This window comes from Anabrus simplex, chromosome 9 (genome assembly GCF_040414725.1).
Source record: "Anabrus simplex isolate iqAnaSimp1 chromosome 9, ASM4041472v1, whole genome shotgun sequence".
Classification (NCBI taxonomy): Eukaryota; Metazoa; Arthropoda; class Insecta; order Orthoptera; family Tettigoniidae; genus Anabrus; species Anabrus simplex.
In genome coordinates this window covers 104,907,155-104,933,293 of record NC_090273.1, presented here as the reverse complement: position 1 = coordinate 104,933,293, position 26,139 = coordinate 104,907,155, and positions in this window count along the sequence as shown.

Below are 26,139 nucleotides of genomic sequence, written 5' to 3'. Positions count from 1 at the left end.
TGTTCATTGTGTTTAGGTTATGTACATACTTAGAAGTACAGCGTCGGTATATACGGAACGTGGGGCATAACCTCAAAATGAAAAAAAAAACTATTGGTGCTCGTGAATTTTAATGGGTATGTGTCTTGTATTTAGCATTCAGTTTAGTAAAATCCATTTTCCCATAAGGTTGTTTTTCTAAGTTCAATGCCAAACATTTTACCCTAAATATTAACCAGTCTCAATGATTATTTTTCAGGAAGTAGTTATGCATACTTCTATGCATCATTACTACGGTATTGAAAATATAGCTTGTCCATTTTATTATCACATTTATGTGCCGATAATTAAAGAAAGTTCGAAATTTTAAAATAACCTCATAAAATGAATGCATAGAACTATTGAACTATGTCTTGTGAATGAACCTAAAAATCTGGACTGTGAAAATTGAGGTCTGAGTACCAAAAGTTGGTTTGTAAAAAATACCGTTAAAATCATAAAAATTCGGAAGTCAAAAGCCAGTGAAGATCTGGACTTCAAAACTTGGGCATTGCTACATATTTACATGAAAGACATGATTTTAAAATTTGGTTGAAATGAGCGTTGAAGAAAAGTTCAGTTATTGGGTGGGGTCTCCCCTCATTATTGTTTTGAAACAAAAGTAGCCGAGTCTTGATTTTATCCCCAGCTGTGTCTACTTAAAAGATGGCGAACACCTGCCTCTGTGACGTTGCTACATAGTGTTGATCAGGCTATTGCAGCAATGCTAGAAGGCATGGTGAGAAGTGAAGTAGTTTGCCATTATTTTCCTCAATTGGCCAGAAAGTGCTATTGCAGCTAGTGTATCGCTTAACCCATTCCTAACATTATTAATTCTTTGGAACAAGAAAATAATGTTCAAGCCTCCGTGCTTGGTGTAGTACCTTTGCAATTTCTACTCGTCTGTCGAACCGGCCTCCTATCACCACACAGCTCACGATGTATTTCCGCTATGGGTCTTCCTTTAGTCTCAGGAATTACAAAGTAGACAAAGAGAGCTCCTGCAATGCACGTTACACTAAAAAACCAGTAACAGCCGTAAATACCTATCAAATCGGAGACACTGGCAAAGAATTGGGATGTCAAGAAGGAAATACTCCATATGATACAATAACCTAATGTAGTAGCGAATTTTGTAACTGAAGGCAGACAAATTTCTGTAAGAATAACAAAGGGTAAAGGACCAAGCCCTATGGCTAATGCGATCATATAAGTCGACAACGATGTCACAGGAAGCCAGCCTAAATTTGATACATCATACTGAAGGTGCTTTAGGTAGAAGAATGATCCTAGAGCTATAAGACATAGAGCCATGGCGATATTAGAAATCATTAACAAGAGTCTACGACCAGTTCTGTCCACAAAGAAAGATGCTATTATTGTTCCTATCACTAGTAATGTTCCTACAATGACAGAGGCTGCGTTAGGAGACAACGTGATACCAGCTTCAATGAAAATACTAACCAAATAACTGAGTATAGCAAAAATACCACATAGCTGGCAATTGATACATAGCACTACTGAAATTAGTAAACCATACATAGTACCTTTATCGGAAAACATTTCTTTGAATGTCATCGTCTCTTCTTCGTCTCCTACCTTTAGTGAATTCTTCAAACGAGTCATTTCTTCTGTCACATCCGATTTCTTTCCTCGAAGCCATTGCAGAGAACTGTTTGCTTCAGTGACTTTTCCTTGAGTTAATAAATGACGCGGCGTCTCAGGCATCCAATAGAAACTTACCATGAATATAACAGTTAATGCTAATCCTATGATGGCCATAGTTTGATATCCAACAAAAGCTGCTATCGCGTTAGTAAAGAGATACCCGACATTGAAGAGTACTGCGAAGAATACCCCAAGGGTACCTCTCACTTTATCCTCCGCGATCTCACTGACGTATTGAGGACAAAGAATGTAGACACCAGCAACACCGATACCTCCTATGACTCTTGCGATGTAGATCCACGTTAAACTGGAAGTGCCAACGATAATAATCCAGTTGATACAGTAGACCACACCTACGATATATCCGGTGATCTTGTTCCCAAACTTGGCCCGGATGATGGTGAAGATGGGAACGCAGATGGTGGCAGCAACACATAACAGCGAGGCGATTAAGGACACTTGCTCATTGGTCAATGGGTCACCGCCAATGGGAGAATCACTGGACTGGAGCAGCGGAATGGCGATTTCAAGCCAGGCTAGTAGTACGCCACTGCAGATTTGAGATATGTTTACTGGAAGAGAAGAAAGATAAACACATCTAAATATATACATATTTAAAGAGTTTACTGAAACAGTTTTGGCAAATCCGTCCTTCCGTTCGACTGGACCGATTTGCTTTATTTTTGCTTTATTATCTCTGGAATTACCTGCTGGTGAATCACGAGACATTGATAGGTCTGTATGTTAAATCAGCTTTAAGTAATCATAAAATCAAATCATTAAATGATCACTCCAGTTTTTGCAGGTGAAGGCTTACCCTAATCCGCAATACATTCTGTACTTAGCTGGTTGCTAAGCGACTAACACTTTCATTAATATTCTGATATACTGTATATGATTTTCATCGTTAGTAATGCCATTGCATGCTGACATGTTTGATTACTGCCTGTCAAGCCAAAGAGTATACACTTCCTCCGAGCAAGGAAGAATACTATTTCTTGCTAGATACTATTTGATTCTCTAACCTTTCCCAGCTTCTAGATATATTAAACAGATGGCAGAGTGGTTCCTAATAACGTAGATACTGCTAAGAGAATAGTCTGCGTACAAACAGGCCCTATCATGACATACGCCTTAGACATTACCTGGGAACACCCACTGAAGGAAAACCTAGCTAGACTAGAAAGAGTGAAGGCCATGTATCTTAAAGTTCTCTGCCTGGCAAAAAAAAAAAAAAAAAAAAAAACAACCGTTCTATATAGAAGAACTACGATTAAAAATACCATTTGCCCTTTACGAGACAATACCATGTTTTACATTAAGAACTGCAGGACGAAAAAGCGAATATACAGATAGATTTTGATCATACATACCACATTGAAAAGGGCAGGCAAAATAATATGACTACGACATCGAGACGAGTTATCTGACCTACGTATTTATAAGGAATCCTGCAGAGAAGCCCGGGTCCTCTAGTAACATCATAATTTTGTCTGTACACATCAAATTTTGCCCTCATACTTTGTCGTACACCATCAGATGTTTGTCAAATTGAAGACTTCACAAGAATTTTCAATACTTCACACGTTTACTAATGAAATCGCTTGCAACACTTGAGAAGTCTTCATAAATATTGAAAGTTAATTAGAACATTTTTTAATCGGTCAAGGAACTGCCTCGTATTTAACAGATTTGACTAATGGCGTTAGAGTATTAAGTTGCGCGATAGGCCGCGAAGTATGCTGGGATTGTTGGGAATCAGATCAAAACAAAATGGCTTTGTCTTCATGGTCGAGAGATGTTGCGAGTGTATTACAGTAATTGCTAAGTATGAAAAGGCATCTGCTACGGTGGGCAAACATTGACCTCCGGACCTGCACATCCAGCTCCCGTGTGCGCTGCTCCAACACCAAGCGATGTTCCTTTGCGATTTCCATTTCCACCTGGCATTTATCCAGCGATTCTTTCATACCTACCATGCCACCCCTTAGGCTATCTTTCATATCGTGAATGTCCTTATTCTGCGCCACGATGAGCTCCCTCGTTGTGTCTGTTTGGCTGACCTCTTTTATAACCTCCTTAATCTTTTCTATATCCTCCCAATCCAGTGGCCCAGGGTTGCTTTCCACTCCTCCAATTACCAATAGCACAGCAGTCACTATCGCTGCCAGCACGATTTCAGAGTATTTTATATCACATTTTAGACCACATACCTGATACTTTATGCGGTTGTTCCATCGGTCGATGACCGCTCGGTAGAGTTTTCAGCTTATTTCCCATTTCGCTTACGCCACAACACTCAGCCCTCACGCACACGCGTCTGCTTCGCTTGCAGGGCTCCAATCGACTGTCAGTTAACTGCTAAGTATGAGACACATTCCTGCCTGTATTCAATGGGCTCCATAGAGTACCACAATAAAATGAAGAAAAAGGCAGCGCATGAGGAGATTACGAAATAAATATCTAAAAAAATGGACAACTCTTACGTTTGTTATCGTACGGTGAAATGAAATGGCGTATGGCTTTTAGTGCCGGGAGTGTCCGAGGACATGTCCGGCTCGCCAGGTGCAGGCTTTCCGATTTGACGCCTATAGACGACCTGCGCGTCGTGATGAGGATGAAATGATGATAAAGACGAAGCATGCACCCAGTCCCCGTGCCAGAGAAATTAACCAATGATGGTTAAAATTCTTGACCCTGCCGGGAATCGAACCCGGGACCCCTGTGACTAAAGGCCAGCACGCTGACCATTTAGCCATGGACCCGAACTTATCGTACGGTAACCTATAAGCAATTGCTGTCAGCAATGTCCTACTCTTGATGATCTTCACAGGTTTATTTTATTTTATTTTATTCGTTTCTACCCTTAGGATTTCGCGTGACTTGTTAAGCACGTTTTCGTTCTTCCTAATACCTTTTCATTCTTTCACTCCTCCTATTTCCCTCCGCTTGTATGATATGGATCTTGTCTTAGTATCGGTCCATTTGTGACTTTCGACGTGCTTTTTGTAAATTGATCTATCCCGCACAATGGTTAGTGGATATTTATCTATTATGCCAATAGCCTTCCAATCCTCCCTAACTTCCTTCACCGGGCGTGTTGGTCGTGCGGTTAGGTTCGCGCAGCTGTGAGCTTGCATCCGGGAGATAGTGGGTTCGAACCCCACTGTCGGCAGCCCTGAAGATGGTTTTCCGTTGTTTACCATTTTCACACCAGGCAAATGCTGGGGCTGTACCCTATTTAAGGCGACGGCTGCTTCCTTCCACTCCTAGGCCATTCCTATACAATCGTCACCATAAGACCTATCTGTGTCGGTGTGACGTAAAGCAAATAGTAAAAATAAAGTTCATCCAGTTATTTTCCTTTAAGCATGTCGCATTCCTTATCTTCTTTGTTAACCTGTTGTCATCTATCCTCATCAAATGTCCCACGAAACTCAACCTTCTTTTCAGTAATACACTTGAAATTGGTTCTACTTTCTCATATAGCTCCTGCCTTGATGTATGCACTAAAATTTCATCTTACTTTTTAATACTATTTTTATTGTTATATTATTATTATTATTATTATTATTATTATTATTATTATTATTATTGAATTCCTGATATGTCTTCATGTAATAAGATGAATTTCCTTTACATTGCTATAATTTTTATTCTGTTCATCTGAGAAAATGCAATATAACATCTGCAAATGTTGTTATGACAGTTAGCACATTGCAGAAATTACAGTATGTTGAAGGTAATCACAGTAATATTTTCCACATGTAAATTATGCTTTATTGTGTGCTTCTTTATAAGATTAATCCCACTGCTAGTCTAAGAACCACGGTTGCTGCCTGCCTTTCCTCCATTTTAAAACTAAACGCTATCGAGTCTTTTCAAATCTTGTCAAACCTTCAGTAATGGTGAACTATCTTCGACAAGATTTGAACATTTTTCTTGTGAAATATTGAATTAAAAGACATATGTGATGGTGTACAACAGGCATTAGATTACGTATAAAAAAAACCAAAATAGTTATGTTCAAATATTTTGTCTGCTCATCTGCCTGAATGTCCTGATGTTTGTCCCATCATTAATGAGAAACGGCTTGATAGAATTTCTTGAAACTCGGTTTTTAAGTTCAGGGATGTCCAAAGAGTGTTTTAGGCTGTACATGGTGTAACAATAAATTAAAACAAACTTTCAGCACACATTCCTCACACGTAGAAAAAGAAAATATGGACATGGATCCGAAGACCCTTGTTTCCATACTACAACTCATTTTATACATCTGTAAATAATACATTCACATGAAAGAGGAAGAGGCGGCTGCAAACAAAGCAGTGCACGAGATCTCGAAACCACAAAAACTCTCAGTAGACACTGCCATAGCATTATTCAAACTTAAAATTGCCCCTGTTGCTACATGCGGTATTCAACTAATATGGCATAAGTTGACTGTAATAAATCTAAAAAGGCTTGAAAGTGTAAAGGCCAGGTACCTAAAGCGAATCTTTCAGCTCTCAAATTTTACAGAGTACCGACTGGCATATATTTTAGAACGGAGGTGCTCACGCTGGGAATTTCGTGCCGCGGGTGCCCAGCGCTGTTAGATGGCGAGAAGGCGATGAGCGTATGGTACACAGCGAGTGACGCTGTGGCTACGTCACAGGCCATGAAGGTTGGGCGAAGTTCGCCCAGTTTTTCTTGATCACTGCGGCTATACTTGAGTTTGAAACGGAGGCAGAAAATAATGAAAGGAGGAGGTTCGAAATCCACGCCATTTTCTATCTACGTTGTAAGAAATAAGTTATTTACGTTCAATGCAGTTTATGCATGTTGACCGGATACAATAAAGAGTTATCCTACAACCTCAAATATTTTTATAATGTACGTAATGAATTACAATTTTCACTATTATATTTTAGGAGGTGCTTTAGAAACATTTCTAATTAATACGGAGTTAAGGTGGATAAGCTGTGGCTTGTGGTTCTTGGGTTTAAACTATCTGATAAACTCACCAACAATAGAATCATGCTTACCGAGAAAAAAATCAGTTAAGTTATTTATTTTAAGGCATACTGTATATCTAATTGGTAATTGCATTTAAATTGTCGTTGTAGGCCTACTTTAATCTTGGATAGTAAATATCCATATCGGCACATTCCACTGAAGGTCAATATGTAGGATTCCAGCAAGATATAGCAGATATTTTGGATTCTGGAGGTCAAATGGACTGTATCGCGATTGACCTGTCTAAAGCATTTGATAGGGTGGATCATGGGAGACCAGTGGCAAAAATGAGTGCAATTGGACTAGACAAAAAAGTGACTGAATGGGTTGCTATATTCTAGAAAATAGCAGAGAATTAGAGTAGGTGAAGGTTTATCTGACCCTGTAATAATTAAGGGGCGAATTCCTCAAGGCAGTATTATTGAACCTTTATATTTTCTTATATATATAAGTGATTTGAGTAAAGGAGTGGAATCAGAGGTAAGGATTTTTGCGGATGATGTTATTCTCTGTAGAGTAATAAATAAGTTACAAGGTTGTGAGCAACTGCAAAATGACCTCGATAATGTTGTGAGATGGACATTAGGCAATGGCATGATGATAAACGGGGTTAAAAGTCAGGTTGTGAGTTTCACAAATAGGAAAAGTCCTCTCTGTTTTAATTACTGTGTTGAAGGGTTGAAAGTTCCTTTTGGGGATCATTGTCAATATCTAGGTGTTAATATAAGGAAAGATCTTCATTGGGGCAATCACAAAAATGGGATTGTAAATAAAGGATACAGATTTCTGCACATGGTTATGAGGGTGTTTAGGGGTTTTAGTAAGATGTAAAGGAGTGGGCTTATAAGTCTCTGGTAAGACCCAACTAGATTATGGTTCCAGTGTATGGGACCCTCACCAGGATTACTTGATTCAAGAACTGGAAAAAATCCAAAGAAAAGCAGCTAGATTTGTTCTTGGTGATTTCCGACAAAAGAGGAGCATTACAAAAATGTTGCAAAGTTTGGGCTGGGAAGAACTGGGAGAAAGGAGACGAGCTGCTCGACTGAGTGGTATGTTCCGAGCTGTCAGCGGAGACATTTGCGAGGAATGACATTAGTAGACGAATAAGTTTGAGTGGCGTCTTTAAAAGTAGTAAAGATCACAATATGAAGATAATGTTGGAATACAAGAGGTCAAATTAGGGCAAATATTCATTTATAGGATGGAGAGTTAAGGACTGGAATAACTTACCAAGGGAGATGTTCAATAAATTTCCAATGTAATTGATATCATTTAAGAAAAGGCTACGAAATCAACAGATAGGGAATCTGCCACCTGGGCGACTGCCCTAAATCCAGATCAGTATTGATTGATTTTGTCAGTCATGACGAAACTCCTTCGCCATTTACAGGCTAGCTATTATCATCGGATGTCCGATAAGTTTTAAATACTATTTCCAAAAATTCAGTGAACAGGATAAGTCACACAACACTGCAATATTGTGAAAATTCAATCACTGAATTTGTTGAATTATGTAATCATATCATATTTCTAGAAGATATAAAACTCCGTTTTGGATTTCCTGATACTGCCACATATACAATATTGCCCTGTAAGAAAGACGGTAGAAAGCCCACGAGATCGCTGAAGACTGAAGGCTACGTTCTCACAAGATTTGGTATCGACGGATTACATGGATGTATATGTCTAAACTCCAGATTCCATGTTCTGGATGAAAGATCTGTCGCCTCAATGGCATGATGTGTTCTAAGAATCTAAGAATCTATCTAACTGGTAATTGAATTTAAATTAAATTCTAAGGGTCACCTAATGTACTACACGAAAAGAACATAATCAAGTAGCATATTTACAATTTTTTACAATTTCCTTTACGTCGCACCGACATAAGTAGGTATTATGATGACGATGAGATAGGAAAGGCCTAGGAGTGGGTAGGAAGTTATGATGGGCTTAATTAAGATACAACCCAAGCACTTGCCTGGTGTGAAAATGGGAAACCACGGAAAAAACATTTTCAGGGATGCCGACAGTGGGGTTCGAACCCACTATCTCCCAAACAGAAGCTCACAGCTGCGCTATCCTAACCGCACAGCCACTAGCTCGGTAGGCACATTTGCTAGGGACTGATAAAACAGAGATACAATGCCGGGCTTTTAGTGCCGGAAGTGTCTAAGGACACGTTCAGCTCGCCTGGTGAAGGACTTTATATTTGACTTCCATGGGCGACCTGCTCTTCTGGATGTGGGCTGATTATGATAATGAGGTAGGTAGAGGCACGAAGCCTACTTCTGTCCAATAACACCAAGGGGTCTGCTCAAAGCTTTACGTCCCCATCCGACGGACGAATCATCCATCAACAGCGTCATATGCCCTCACTCCACATGAACACTGCGGAGAGGTTTGAAATTAAATTCCGGCTCTAGGCACGCTTTCTAGTGATTAGAAATTGTATACCATATCTACTCCCCTGCCTGCCAACATTTTGATAATTACACTTTTTTTGTACATACGGGACTCGAAACGGCTAACCGCAGTGTCAGAGTATATAGACGGGCAATTCAATATTAAGATGTATGTACACGATTTGTTTATTAACCTATATATAATGAACCCTTGAACATACCGTTCCATCGTCGATCGTCTGCCTCGGCTGCTTCGGTGGAACAATATTGATTCTTAGATCTTGGGGTCGTGTAGGATTCTTTTTAGTCACTTCATTGACCGATCCACAGGGTTCAGAGGAGAGCATAACTACTTCAAATGAGGAGCAGAAATATGCTTACTAAAAATTTATTGAACGAAATAACGATTATCATATTTACCGAATTAAAAAAAACCGCCAATTAAATTTATCACATGTTATAAGGCAGTCACAACGCATAACGTGAATAGTGAAAGTACCTTGAAATTATTTACATCAGAGTCTTCCAAAGTGTGAAAATAAAATGTAAGATTTGTGGACAGCAAAACCAGAAAGGGAACAGAAAACCTGAAATTCGGGCAACATTGACTCAAACTATAACTGAGAGTTAACCCGCACGATCCGTAGAAAATCTCACCTTCAACAAATAGAATTCCAGATTTATATTTAATTAAGTTTATCCACCATTCGAATATCCTCTCGGATATCGGAAAATCCCCCAAATGGATCCTTAATCGAATTAAATTCACTATCAGTTGCTCTGGACAGGTTGAGAAATATTATTTGAAAGCATGGTGTTTATTACAAGTTAACAGCAATTATCACAATCTGAAATAAAATCACACCATGTGTTGTCATCTTGTGACACCCATAAGTTATAGATGAATCCCGATACTGAAATATGCATCACCCCAAACAGATGTTCAGAATGAACCAACAACACTTGATCCGAGGAGATATTACGTTACATCGTTCTGAAGGAACAAAACTGCGAAATGCAGGGAAACATTAACACTTTATGCGTTTAGAAGAAACGCCAAACACTGAATTTGAAATAAAAGTGATACATCACTCGAAAGGTCTTCTTACTAAATCAAATTTCAGGTTATGAAACAGTTACGTCGTTAAATTAGTTAAAGTACAAGTCCACAATATAAGAAAGTAACCTGAAATCTTTCTAATTCTACATAAATACAACTACAATTACAAATCTGTCTACCTACACTTGTCCCCCTAAACTAAACTGCAAGTGATCGGTAGACCAAAGTCTCACCTAAATAATGTGAATAACGTAAAATAAAATATTACAACAGCTGACGAATCGAAATCACGTTCGTAGTGTACATTCCTCAATACAAAATAATTAATTGTGTGTCAACATACTGCACTATCGTAACATACTGTACATCCCAACAATGAACCTCGAGGTAAAAGAAAAACAACGTAAAATTGAAAACGAAAGTTCATTGAGTTTGAACGCACGCGGCTAAATAGTAGGGACCAGTCTCCATTAGCCAGGTTTCCACGTAGGGCAACCCTTACATTTAAGCCACTACTGGTGCAACGCTATGATAGCACTTTCCAGCTAGTAAAGGTTATGCCGAAACGTGGCCTAAATTGTGCCTTCATACCTGCATCCAGCTGTGAGCTCGCATTCGAGAGATAGTGGGTTCGAACCTCACTGTCGGCAGCCCTGAAAATGGTCTTCCGTGGTTTCCCATTTTGACATCAGTCAAATGCTGGAGCTGTACCTTAATTAAGACCACGGCCGTTTCCTTCCCATTCCTAGGCATTTCCTGTCCCTTCGTCCCCATAAGACCTATCTGTGTCGGCGCGACGTAAAGCAACTAGCATACCTGCATCCACTACTGCAGACACTATCATCGTTCAAGACGATTCATGAAAATGCCTAATATATGACTTAACTATATACAAACGGTGTCCTGATCCTATCGTTGAGCCAACGCTATAGTGTCTACACATTCCTAGCAGTAATCATGTACACGCGGCATCTCGAACCCATCGTTGAGCCAACACTGAAGTGTATACACATCACTAACAGTAATCATGTACACTCGGCATCCAACACTATGGTATCTGCATACCTCCAACACTAATAATGTACATGCGGCATCCCGAACCTATCGCTGAACCAACACTCAAGTGTCTACACATCACTGACCCTGTCGGACGAAATCGAAAATTTAAAAGAATGTCTGGATATTTAAATCTAATTATCTTTGAAATTCAAACACATGAAGTAAAATCCACTGCAGAAATGAACTCGAATCTGGAATAATATTAACTAGGCCTATGTCCATTTCCTACGATAAAGTGTGAAATTGAAATTACATAACGGGTTCGAATAGTTCATTCTATCACTCCTTAAAGTTTAAACACCTCCTCGAAGGAAGAATGTTCACGGTTTACACAGACCATGCTCAGCTTATTTTTGCTTTTAAGCTGAAAAGTGAGAAAGATTCATCACTACAGCTTCGATATCTGCAGTATATTTCACAATTTGCTACCGATATTCAACATGTAGCCTATCTGTAAAAGAACACGTAGTAGCTGATCATCTGTCAAGAATTGAAGAATTAATACCAATCGATTATGAGGCAATGGCGGAAGCGTAGATGGATGACGAAGAATTTCATAACCTTCGATTCAGTTCTCGTACTTCACTAAATTTCAAGCAACATTCAACACCCGGAGGAAAACTAATTTGGTTTGACGCAGTGGCGGTTTCTGGTATAGTGCAATGGAGCAATGAACCCCCAATCTCAAGTTTATATCAAATTTTAATTAACTACTTCATTTTTCACAGCTCCCTTATCAATCTCGAAGCTCTTGCTAGGCCCATCTATCCGGAATTATTTTATTCGTAGTGACTTTTAATTCATGCGAGCTGCGCGAAGTCCGTGGCTGGATACTCGGCTAAAATGCACCTCCTTGCAAGGCGAGCACTGCGTTACAGATATCCCCCTGTGGATGGGGGCGGTAGGATAACATCCACGGTATCCCCTGCCTGTCGTAAGAGGCGACAAAAGGGGCCCCGGGGTCTCTAAAATTTGGGAGCTTGGGTTAGCGATCGCGAGTCCCTAAACTGAGTCCTGACATTGCTTAAACTTACTTGTGTCAGGCTCCTCACTTTCACCTATCCTGTCTGACCTCCCTTTATCGAATCTTTTTCTTTTCCACCCCGACGGTAATAGGTTGCGAAACCCAGGGAGTCTTTCATTTCACGCCCTTCGCGGCCCTTGTCTTTCTTTAGCCGATGCCTTCATTTTTCGAAGTGTCGGATCACTGCCATTTCTCTCTCTAGTATTATATAGAGGATGGTTGCCTAGGTGTACTTCTCCTTAAAACAATAATCACAAGCACTACCAACACCTTACAGGAATTTAACGATGGCAGCTAAGAATAGCGCTCATGTCTGCACATAGTTAGCACCATTGCTACCAAAAGTCACATTAAACTGCCAAATTCCGAAAAATACTTTTTCCGAAATGTATCAGTACTTACTAAACATCTGTCCATTTGCTTTCCTTGGAGTAATTACTTTTTGGAGCGAAACTTAACTTACAGTCTTTGAGGCAACGCAGACCAGGAAGATAATGCCAATGAAAACACTAACCGCCTAGCTCAAACGAATTCTTAAAATTAAGTTACCAACATTGTCAGCGATGCAAACATACATTTTTTGAATTTCCACGTAGTTTTTAAGTGAGATACAAGTGTCTCCGGTCTAGAAAGCCAAGAATAACGGCCGAGAGGATTCGTCGTGCTGACCACACGACACCTCATACTCTGCAGGCCTTCGTGCTGAGCAGAGGTCGCTTGGTAGGGCATGGCCCTTCGGAGCTCTTGTGCCATGGGGTTTGTTTTGTTTTGTTTGGATACAAGTGTCTATAAAAGTTTGTTGAACCTCCAGCGATGAAAGTCACCAGCCACCACTGGTGTGACGTGTGTACAGCAAACATTCGTCCATATGTTCCTCAGCCATTTAGATATACCATTTTTCAAGACTATCAAAATATGCTACAACGATAAATTACAACCTCAGTTAAAATGTTATCAACTAGATTTATCTGGATAAATATAAAGAATGATGTCCATAAATGGGCGAAATTTGTGTCCATTGTCAAAGAAACAAAATCTCTAGGCACACTCAAGTATCCCTTGACAAATTCCCAAGTAATGATGAACGTTTCAGCGTTGTTCACATAGACCTTACTGGACCATTACACCCATCTGACGAGTTTGCTCATTGCCTAAGGTCTATCGACAGATTTACGAATTGGACAGAATTAATAACTCGACGGGATATCCATGCAGAGACTGTGGCACAAGCTTTCTTTAACTCTTGGATAACTGGATTTATTACATCTTAACAAATAGTGACTGACCAAGGTAAACAATTCCTGTCTGAGATGTTTCAAGCACTTTCGAATATCTGCGATCGTAAGGTAACACGGGCCACATCATATCACCCCCAGTCGAATGGAAAAATTGAGAGATTCCATCGTACACTGAAGACAGCTATCCGAGCAAATGCACTAGTGTATGAAGCCAAATACTACCTACAATCCCCTACAACCCTACTTGGTCTACGCTGCTCTATTATGTAGAGAAGGAAGTAATGAAACAGTATATGAATTAGTGTATGGTACCACTCTCAAGTTTCCTGGAGACTTCATCCACGAACGCGGTAAATAAGTAGATGTGTATTCGTTACTCAACTTCGACAATATGTGAACCAGCTTACACCTGTTGAATATTCCTACAATTCAAAGGAAACACCATTCAATCAATCAATCAATCAATCAATACTGATCTGCATTTAGGGCAGTCGCCCAGGTGTTGCTTTCCTAGCCTTTTCTGAAATGACTTCAAAGAAATTGGAAATTTATTGAACATCTCCCTTGGTAAGTTATTCCAATCCCTAACTCCCCTTCCTATAAATGAATATTTGCCCCAGTTTGTCCTCTTGAATTCCAACTTTATCTTCATATTGTGATCTTTGCTACTTTTATAAACGTCATTCAAACTTATTCGTCTACTAATGTCATTCCACGCCATCTCTCCGCTGACAGCTCGGAACATACCACTTAGGGCCGGTTTCATCAACGTGGGTTAAACCTTAACCCCGAGTTACACAGTTTTAACTCTGAGTTTGACTGTTCATTCCGTTTCATCAAGGAGGGTTATTTTTAACTCTAGGTTAAGACCGGAGTTAAGTTAACCCCTCCTTTCACCTGGGTTAAACTGTTTATTCGAGATTAAAAGCAATATGGCCACAGTAAATCATGCATTTGATGCAAAGTTGCTTTATTTAGATTTGTTAAACGGTGTTCCTAACAGAAATAGGCCTATAATAAGAAGGAAAGACTTTGAAAATCTATCTGAGGAATAATTTCTGAAGAGATAGACTTCAAAAACCGTCGTCAGAAAATTCGTCGATGAAGTTCGCGAGAGGTTAGAATACACAGCTGATCGAAACAAACTTGGGCTTGCGAACTAAAAGAAACTACATTGACCGTAATAGTAGCAATAGCAGTATTACACAATATTGCTGTGGAGACCCGAGATTAACTTCCTCCACAGGACTTGACTCTGCGTCAGTATCTCACAGGAAGGAAAAGGAACAGGAATGTTGGAATTGAGAATGACATCATTCTTCACATTGATAACGACAGCACTGCAGTGGCATATAGGAATGCAACTGCACACCACCACTTCAATAGTACAACACTTATGAACATTATACTGTGTATTACGTAGTGGTTATACAGAAATGTACTTTTAAATTAAACTGTATATTTACTTCCGTGTGTATTATTGCTGTGAAGGTGTGCCAACTTTCAAAACAACTCTTGGCACAGAGAAGCTAAAATTTTTATAGAACTGTTTTAGTTATTTCGTAGATCGCACTGTAACGTGGGCAATATTACTAAATTCCCCTGTTATTCTTTTCCAAGTATCCTGCTTTTCTATAATACTTCGGTACTCGGTGGCTAATTCAATAAGTAATGATTTTTCTAAAGCAGAAAAATTCGTGCCACTATTTTTCTTCTGCACTTCTTCCATTTTTCGTTCAAGATCACGAAAGAATAATATCTACCATGGACCTGAGGAAGAAAACGAAATACAGCGCAAGAAATAAACAAAAGAACCACGCAAGAAGTGTGTTCATGATCTCTGATTTTTAGTCACTGCCTCCTTGATTATTAGCACAGCTGTTTCCTGTTAGTTAACCCTCTGCCGAAATAGCTTGGTGAAACGCGTGACTTGTAAGAATGAGTTAAAATATTAACCCTAAGTTAACAAACCCAGAGTTAGAGAATATTTAACCCACGTTGATGAAACCGGGCCCTACAGGTTAGCTGATAATGTTGACAAAATTGATGAACCTACACAGTTGACTTAGCCAAAGACTACTAACACAGAAGAAAGTTTAGCATTTCAAGAAAATATATCCAGAACTTCAAAATCAGGTCGTGTAGTGCGATTCTCAGCGCGGTTCATTGAGTGGTTTGTGTGACTGTGCGGTTGAGAAGGTAGTAGTGTGGGGAATACAGAATTATAAATACTCTGTAAATTCTTAGGTTTGAAATAATATTTGCTGTACGTAAGTATTCTTTGCTATACACTTTAAAGTGTTGTCGTGTTGTTAACAGAGAGTCGTAGATACAACTTGCTTGGTAGACTGATAAAATGTAAGAAACTCAGTAAAATCCGGCGATAGTGATTGTGAACATAATGAACTAACAAGGCCATTCGACACTCCGTGTCGTACGATGTCGCATGTCTGGTGACCGTTTTTGTGTTTACCTGACAAAATGCATTAAAACTTAACCATAGACGCCTAAGAGAGATCCCATTTACTCTGCCATTTAATGGGCCTAGAGTAAAACGGAACGTCAAAATTGACGAGCAAGCAGCCAGTTATCACTGAATTGAAATTTTTGCACACGGTAGCCGAGGCCAAGATATTATTATTATTATTATTATTATTATTATTATTATTATTATTATTATTATTATTATTATTATTATTATTATTGTTGTTGTTGTTACGGAGTATTGTGGATGTGCAGAGGTGAAAGAAGGTGCTGGGGTGAACAGGTCTCAAAATACGAAATTAAAGTTAATTTAACAAGGTTATATTTTCTTTTCAAGATCAATAAATAACAATCATAACAGGTACTCAGTAGCCTAGCGACAATTCGAGAGTGTACAATTACAGTGTTACAGGATTTGGGCTCCGAGAGCCAGACACACAATTCTTGAGCTATAAGCCCAACCTTACGATATACAAGATTCACCAAAGGGGCAGAAGACCCCAATCATGCCCAGGAGCTCTTGCTCCCAATTACAGAGTAAAGCCTCCTCGAGGCACGCAGAAACAAATTTTTAGGGAAGAGCAATCCGCTCTCAAAGTTCCAGCCTATCAAAGGCCACATCAAATTCTACTTTCAAGCTGTCCTCCAAGTACATGAAAACAGGGGTAAAAATACCCAACCTACTGATGCCTATTAAGTAAAGAAGCAGGTCAATTACATGGCCTCTAAAATACCAACTTGAGAGGAGGCGAAACTGCCCTCCTAATATACTTTACTAAAACCTACTTGGCACTAGGCCGCTAATACAAGGGCTAATCCCATACTAAAGAGGTGACTTATATAAGAAAACGATTTACATTACATTAGAAGGGAAGAAACGGTTGTGAAAATAAGTTCACCTCAAAGCAATATGAGTGGGAGCTCGAGAGGGTTGATACGATAGAATAGATACCAAGTGTCTTTACATTTTAAAGGAAAGTTACATGGTAAAAGGCTTCGGACCTGCCCCGAGAGTTAAACTGCTGAGCTAGCAAGAAAAGAAGTTATAAGAAGGCCATTACCTGGTGGCTGAACTGGTGCCCGAAGAAAGAGGCGCTTCCCGCCCCCTGCTACATAATTTACACAATGGTAGATGTTACTGAAGTGGCCCGGAGACCCGAAAATCAGCAGTTTATATACCCTCGTGGAAAGTTCGAGGCGTTTCAGGAATGATAACACCCGCCGACAATCATTTGATTGGCTAACAACGAAAACCCCTACACCAGATGAAGAAGAAACACATTATTGGTGGAAAATTAATTACAGAAATTCCTTATTGGTCAAATTCAAAACTGTCGGTAAGAAAGGGTTAATATTGCCAACTTAAACAATGACTGAAAGAAATTTAACAAAGAACAAACTTATGAATTCAAAATTTCTCCAAAAACACAGTTCTTTCACTTCGCACTAGGGTGCATAATTGTAGTCCTTCAGTAGTGCCATCTAGAAGAGAATGTCCACACTTCTTACTACGGGCAAAACAAAAATACATCGAAAACGACCCAGTTCAGAAACTTCAAAATTTACAAGTAGGGACATCTTCTGAGAAACTTGAGAATTAACACTGTAGATAAAGTTCAGGCTTCCTCCAGTAGAGGAGTTTCAACTGGCGCAAAGTTTGAATTAGCGGCGTGGAGGTGTACCACCTGGTACAGACCTCCCCCCCCCCAAAAGTCCCTCCAAGGGGTAACACCGAGGAACATAAACCTTTGTTTTAAAATAAGATCCAACCAATGATGTTGATATAGAAGTTAATTGCAGAAGTCTTTACCACCAAATTTTCTTAAATGATTGGATCCAGTTTCAAAATACTTATAGTTACTTTAGATGTAAGGTCTTTATGCTTGTAGAGGTTGAATTCAGAAGGAAACTTTTAATTCTTGAAGGGGAAGAAAAATTTTCTAAGTCCACCAAATATTGCAGTAAAATCCAAAAAATGTAGTAATTGTTGATGTGAAATGTCCATGTAGCTGATTAAGTACATCAGTTGCCGATGACTTTGACGGCCAGACCAGCCGCCGCTGCTTGAGTCCCGAGGAGGCCACTCGGACCCCTCAAGTACCCTGAGATACCGCTCGCCCGCACTATGAGAGGAGTAGTGGAGTTGAAGCACGCCGCGCCCGCGGCGAACATACAGGTCGCGGGCCAGTAGCAAGTTGTGCGCCGTACATCAGCCTTGGCCGGGAGGAGGACTCTGGCTCGCCGTACCCTGATTGGCCTCACTGGAGAGGGGCGGGTCCATACCCCACCTCAGTGGCGGTACGGCGCCGCGCTGCTGCGGGGGCACTGAAACATTAAAGCTCGGCGGCAGAATTTTGTTGGACCATAATTATTTTAGGGTACAGTCTTTGTGGCGAGGTTGAGGGGCCAGCGGCGTGGAGATATTTATTTCAATCCAATAAGCCACAGTTTTATGTTAGCAGGAGACGGGAGCATGGTAATGGCCATGGCAAGGACAGGATGGCAGTTTAACGGTTCGGGGAAGGTTTTACAAAAATGCTTACATACAAGGAAACAGATTCCAAGGGCAGAAGGCCTTAAAAGTGAAACCCCTAAAAAATATAACCTTCATATTTCTTTCAAAATTATATGAAGCAAGTTAGCACAGAAATTACACCGGTTTCACCTGTGACAGGTGAACTCTAAATATCCTCTCGGTGGCTGGATTGCTTAGCAATAAGGTAACGGGTGTAAGGAAATCGAGAATAATACACGGCCCATGAAATCTGGGGGCAAGCTTGCCCGCGTGAACAAAATTTTTGACCATCACCTGGTCACCTATCTTCAAATTGGTGGGTCTCCGTCCACGATCATATCTTTCCCCAACTTTTTCATGAGACACTTTCAGATTGGCTTTCGCCTTCTTCCAAAGATCTTTAATGTTATCTGGATCTATTGTCTCAGGTAGAATATCACTCAGAGACCAGAGGTTAGAGAGCGGCGAGTTGGGAACAAACTTGAACATCAAAGAAGCTGGAGTAAATTTATGGGATTCATGAACCGCCGAATTCAAAGCAAAAGCTAACCAATGCAAGGACGTGTCCCACCTAGAATGATCGTTGTGATGATAGGCAATAAGGGCTGACCTGAGATTACGATTGACTCTTTCGGCAAGAGATGGTTGGGGATAATAAGCAGAAGTAGTCACATGAGATATGGACAGGTCAAAACAGAATTTACGAAATAGATTAGATGTGAAAGCCTTGGCATTGTCAGACACAATATATTGACACGGACCAAAAGAAGCAAAGATTGAATTTAAACAAGTAATGGTGGACTGAGCGGTAGCCAGCTTAGTCGGAAATAACCAGGAAAATCTTGTAAAACCATCTACACATACAAAGATGAATTTGTTGGCATTTCCCTTTGACTGGGGGAAGGGTCCTACATAATCAATATACAGGCGTTCCATTGGGCGCGACGCTTGATGAGAAGACAAAAGGCCTACCTTGGTGGACATGGTTGGTTTACTAAGCAAACAAGATTTACAAGCGTTTATTGGTTCACGTATTTCACCGTCCATACCTTTCCAAATAAACATTTCACGAATCTTTTCACAGGTTTTAAAGATGCCTAAATGCCCCCCCCCCAGTGGAGTCTCATGATAGTACTTGAAGATCATAGGTACCAGAACAGCTGGGACGACAACTTTCATCATCTTATCATGCCTCGAAGGGCAACATAAAACACCATTCCTCATTACATACGGGGCAACATGTTCCCCAGAAGAAAGGGTTTCCATTATCGGAGCCAGCGTTGGATCTTCACGTTGATATTTCTCAAGGTCCCTAAAGAGCATGGGAGCATCTGTTAAGATGGCATTAACCTCAGATAGCATGGACTCGGGAGGTGATGAACTATCGACCGGTTCATGGGTCTCAACGTCGTTGGAAAACATTCGGCTGAGTCCGTCTGCGACAACATTTTCAGTACCTCTGATATGCCTAACGTCAAATTGGAAGGCAGAAATTCGGATGGCCCACCGGGCTATACGACCAGTACGACGCGGCCTACCTAAGACCCTGCTTAAGGCTTGATTATCGGTCTCGAGGTCGAATTTGACATGTTCCAGATAGAGACGGAACTTTTCTAAGGCAAATAAGACTGCCAAACCCTCGAGCTCATAGATAGAATACTTGGCTTCTTGAGCCGATAGAGTCCTAGAGGCATAGGCGATGGGTCGCCTCCCTAGTTCAGTCTCTTGAAGAAGGACTGCAGCTACCGCCGACGACGACGCGTCGGTTTGGACGATGAATTTTTTGGAGAAATCGGGCATAGCCAGAACAGGGGCATTACACAGAGCTAATTTAAGATCTTCAAAAGCGGTTTGTTGAGAAGGTCCCCACTCAAATTTGATGCCTTTCCTACGAAGAAGGTTCAAGGGCGCCGCTCTATTAGCGAAGTTAGGAATAAACGTCCTGAAGAAATTCACCATACCAATGAACCTGGCGATACCTTTGATGTCCTTGGGAGGTTTAAAATCACGGATGGCCTGTGTTCTAGAATGATCGACTGCAACACCATCAGGCGACACAATATGCCCTAGGAATGACATGGAGGGCTTAGCGAAGGCAACCTTGGACAACTTCACAGTTAACCCAGCCTTACGAAGGCGATTGAGAACTTCTCGCAGATGATCTAGATGTTCTTCGAAAGTCTCCGAAAATACGACGACATCATCAAGATAGTGGTACAAATACTCAAATTTGATGTCGGAGAAGACCCTATCTAGTAGCCTCGTAAGCACAGCTGCACCCGTGGGGAGCCTGAAAGGCACGTGGTTGTATTCATACAGATTCCAATCCGTGGCAAACGCTGTAAGATATTTAGACTCTTCAGCTAGGGGGAATTTGATTATAGGCCTGATTCAGGTCCAAGATGGTGAAGAACTTAGCTTTGCGAAACCATGAAAAACAAGAATGAAGGTCAGGAAGGGGCACAGATTGTAACACCACCTTCCGATTGAGAGCCCTATAATCAATGACAGGCCTGAAGCCACCTTGGGGTTTCGGGACTAGAAAAATAGGTGAAGAATACGCCGACTTTGAGGGCCGAATAATACCATCCTTTCACATTTGATCAATGATTTCTTTCAGAGCCTTCATTTTAGGTGGAGATAGCCTATAGGGTGGAAAACGGACAGGAATCGAATCCGTGACCTCAATTTTGTATTCGATCAGGTCAGTAACACCAAGAGTATCAGAGAACACCTCTGGAAACGACTGACACAACTTACGAATACCATCAGCCTGCTCCTCAGGTAGATGTCTAAGATCTAACAACATCTCATCCTGGGTAGGCGAAATAGATGAACATGATACAGAACTACACTTTAACAAAGGGATTTTACAATTAGAGGCAAATTTGAATGTGCACGACTTACTCTGAAGGTCGAGCACTAGACCAGTGTGAGAAATGAAGTCAGCTCCCAATATGATGGGGCAAGACATGTGCTTGGCCACAAACCATTTAACTTTCCAAGTAAATTTTAAAATACGAATTTTACCATGTAAGGAACCTAAAATTTCTAATGGAGAAGAATTAGCCGAAACATATTGAACAGAAGATGAGCAATAGTCAGGAAGTTTACAAATAGATTTCAATTTCGAATACCATTCAGCCGAAATGATAGAACAAACACTGCCAGAGTCTAATAGAGCTGTTACAGGCTCATTATTTAATTCAATTTTGAGGAAGGGCACAGGTGCGGGGGGATCCGCCGCAATTCTAAGACATTCTCTGGGGCATTCAAAAGATAACTTTGAAGATTGAATTTTCCCTGAATTTTCGACCTGTTTACCAGGGGCTGAGCCTCGGGAAGATGGATTAGTCGACTCAGCCGAAGCCAATAGTCACTTTTGATTGTTGTCGGAAGTTGCAACCGAAGTTGAGCAGGAGGGGGTGCTGTTGGTATTAGGGCAGTTCTTAGCAATATGGGAGAACGCGCCGCATTTAAAACAGCCTTGTGATGAACCTGCTCCACTATTTGTCCTACTCGATTTGATCAATGGACATTTATTGCGAAGATGGTCAGGCGACCCGCAAGCATAACATTTACGGGGTGTGACTGGTCGGCGAGGTGGAGGCCGAGGATTACTAAAAGAAGGAGGGGGTTCTTTCGCGACACGCAAGGAATCGGCGTATCTAACTCCTTCGGCCGATACAGCCAATGTTTCAAGTTCAGCGAAGGTTTGCGGGCACGCCGCGAAACACAAATATGACCGATAGGATGGTGAAATACCTTCCACAATAGCATGAACGATTTGGTCTTCGGGAAAATGAAGAGCAAATACCCTAGTATAGAACTTAATATCTTGGATGAAATCTGCCAAGTTTTCATCCAACCGCTGTACACGATAAGAGTACTTCTGAATCAGGGATGACCTCGCACGAGCAGGAATGAAATTTGCAAGAAGGTGTGCATGAAAGTCTTCAGCAGATGACTGTTCCGCAATTGCCCTAACAATTTTGTCTGAGAGAACACCAATTGCACAGGGATAAATAATTTGCAAAATTTGACTCGGAGAAAGAGAAAAGACAAGGGCATAATCCCGAAATTCAACTAAAAACCTTAAGAATGAAATAACTTCACTGGGAGTGTTAACGGAAAACTTCGAAATACCTCTAAGCAGCATGGCTAATGGATGAGGCAAACTACTGAACCCTGGTGACATAGTAGGTAGAGGTTTAAGTGGCGAAGAAGCTAATTCAGAACGTACATTGTTCAGCGAGGTACGATGGTCGGATTTGTTGTTTAATGGGGCAGAGTTTTGTTGCGCTCCAACAGCTTTCTTATTTCCTTCTCCTCTGGAAGACTCTTCCTCTTGAACTACGTTTATCGTAGCAGGTTGGTCGGTTTTGGGAGGAACTTCCCCAGTTAACAATTGGGTAACCTCACTGGACAATTCCGAAAGACTTTCGAGAACCACACTAGCTTCCTTCCTCTGAACGTCATTCAACTTCAGAGACAACAGATCGTTAACTCTATTAGAAAAATGAAATAGCCTAGCTTGCACACGTTTAATTTGATTAGGCGACGGGTCATTTTCTTCAAAAAGGTAATTACAGATGCCAGCTCAGTAGTATTGTCCGTGATCGTGGAAAGAGAATCGTCAATTTCTTTCTCTCCCAAAGTGGGGATGGAAATGGGCAAATCAAGGGACTCTCTAAGCTTATTTGTGTCTACCGCAACCGTGCCTCCAGATTGCACATTCCTAATTGTTAATTCATAGATCAACTCCTCCTTGCGCAAATAGTTGAGATGGAGGACATCGCGAGGGCCGGGCATGATGACAAAAATTTAACAATTTTGAAAAATGAAAAGGAAAAGTCCAGCGACAGAGAAAATTGTTAGAGTTCAAGAGCAAGGTAATGTTTAGCCGTGAAAAGGGGCTAATTTGAGACCCATTCAACCACGCTCTGCTACCACTTGTTACGGAGTATTGTGGATGTGCAGAGGTGAAAGAAGGTGCTGGGGTGAACAGGTCTCAAAATACGAAATTAAAGTTAATTTAACAAGGTTATATTTTCTTTTCAAGATCAATAAATAACAATCATAACAGGTACTCAGTAGCCTAGCGACAATTCGAGAGTGTACAATTACAGTGTTACAGGATTTGGGCTCCGAGAGCCAGACACACAATTCTTGAGCTATAAGCCCAACCTTACGATATACAAGATTCACCAAAGGGGCAGAAGACCCCAATCATGCCCAGGAGCTCTTGCTCCCAATTACAGAGTAAAGCCTCCTCGAGGCACGCAGAAACAAATTTTTTGGGAAGAGCAATCCGCTCTCAAAGTTCCAGCCTATCAAAGGCCACACCAAATTCTACTTTCAAGCTGTCCTCCAAGTACATGAAAACAGGGGTAAAAATACCCAACCTACTGATGCCTATTAAGTAAAGAAGCAGGTCAATTACATGGCCTCTAAAATACCAACTTGAGAGGAGGCGAAACTGCCCTCCTAATATACTTTACTAAAACCTACTTGGCACTAGGCCGCTAATACAAGGGCTAATCCCATACTAAAGAGGTGACTTATATAAGAAAACGATTTACATTACATTAGAAGGGAAGAAACGGTTGTGAAAATAAGTTCACCTCAAAGCAATATGAGTGGGAGCTCGAGAGGGTTGATACGATAGAATAGATACCAAGTGTCTTTACATTTTAAAGGAAAGTTACATGGTAAAAGGCTTCGGACCTGCCCCGAGAGTTAAACTGCTGAGCTAGCAAGAAAAGAAGTTATAAGAAGGCCATTACCTGGTGGCTGAACTGGTGCCCGAAGAAAGAGGCGCTTCCCGCCCCCTGCTACATAATTTACACAATGGTAGATGTTACTGAAGTGGCCCGGAGACCCGAAAATCAGCAGTTTATATACCCTCGTGGAAAGTTCGAGGCGTTTCAGGAATGATAACACCCGCCGACAATCATTTGATTGGCTAACAACGAAAACCCCTACACCAGATGAAGAAGAAACACATTATTGGTGGAAAATTAATTACAGAAATTCCTTATTGGTCAAATTCAAAACTGTCGGTAAGAAAGGGTTAATATTGCCAACTTAAACAATGACTGAAAGAAATTTAACAAAGAACAAACTTATGAATTCAAAATTTCTCCAAAAACACAGTTCTTTCACTTCGCACTAGGGTGCATAATTGTAGTCCTTCAGTAGTGCCATCTAGAAGAGAATGTCCACACTTCTTACTACGGGCAAAACAAAAATACATCGAAAACGACCCAGTTCAGAAACTTCAAAATTTACAAGTAGGGACATCTTCTGAGAAACTTGAGAATTAACACTGTAGATAAAGTTCAGGCTTCCTCCAGTAGAGGAGTTTCAACTGGCGCAAAGTTTGAATTAGCGGCGTGGAGGTGTACCACCTGGTACAATTATTATTATTATTATTATTATTATTATTATTATTCCATTTCACTGTTTGTTTAAATATAACAACTGTGCGTCCTTATACTAACAATATGAATTTTTCTTGTCAACCCCCGTTTCATTTCACAATATTCTATTGCATCTTAGTCTATTACTTACCTATGAAAGTAGCAACGTATTGTGGAATTACACTTGTCTGAGTTCCACATTTAGAGCTAGATTCGTTCAGTTCCAGGTTCTCCATGCGAGCTGAACCGTTTGTTGTTGCTTATGTGAGAAATGTGAGCAATGCGAGGCTCTTGATAGTGCCTGACCTTAGCCATTCACTCACCCATGGAGGTCTCATGTGAAGCGTTACGGAATGAGGACTGATAAAAAAAAGAATGTTCCATACACTGCATTATCATAATTGCAGTCTTCCCAGTAATTTTACTGGGGGCGTAGAGATACTGCTATGCACAGTGTTTCTACATTCCCATTACAGACTTGAAGGCCTTGAAGTGGGGACCAAGACGGTTAAGTTTATCATAATAACTTATGTCCGGAAACGTACCGCCTTCCTGCTACCCGTAAAGAAACCCACCGCAGCACATGTTTAAATATCCTGCATTTTACGCACCACTGACTAGAGTACGTATGTCATTGAACGATCCGTGATGTCTCATACCCCATGTCATTAAGTTGAGTGTGTGATCCGCACGGAGACGTGTTGTACCTGCTGTTGTACTTGTTATTTTCGTTCATATTAGAGTACAGCAATAATACTGGACTGCGTACACAGCAGTAAGTTGTACGTACAATAATTCATCTGCACCAGGCATTTCGGCAATAGTGGATAGGTCGTGGTGGCCCTATTACTTGGCCTGCACGTTCACCCGACTTGACACCGCTATACTACCGCTACTAACTGTGGGGTCACATGAAAACTTGATTTATGAGACACCTTATTACAAGTTGTATAACCACCTAATCGATACTTTATTATTGACTCAGGCAAAATTGAATATAAATTAATACTTACAGGACATGTTTCGTCCACTTAGTGGTCCTCTTCAGCTGTATAAAGAAAGAATTGTGAAAAAAAAAACATTAGGAGAATAAGCACAAATAATAAAAGTTCTTTTGGAGACTCCTTTGTTAAAAATGGAGGTCATCAGAACAGGACATCTTGCCTCTCGTTCTTGTTTGGAAAAGATGTCCTGTTCTGATGACCTCCATTTTTTAACAAAGGAGTCTCCAAAGAACTTTTATTATTT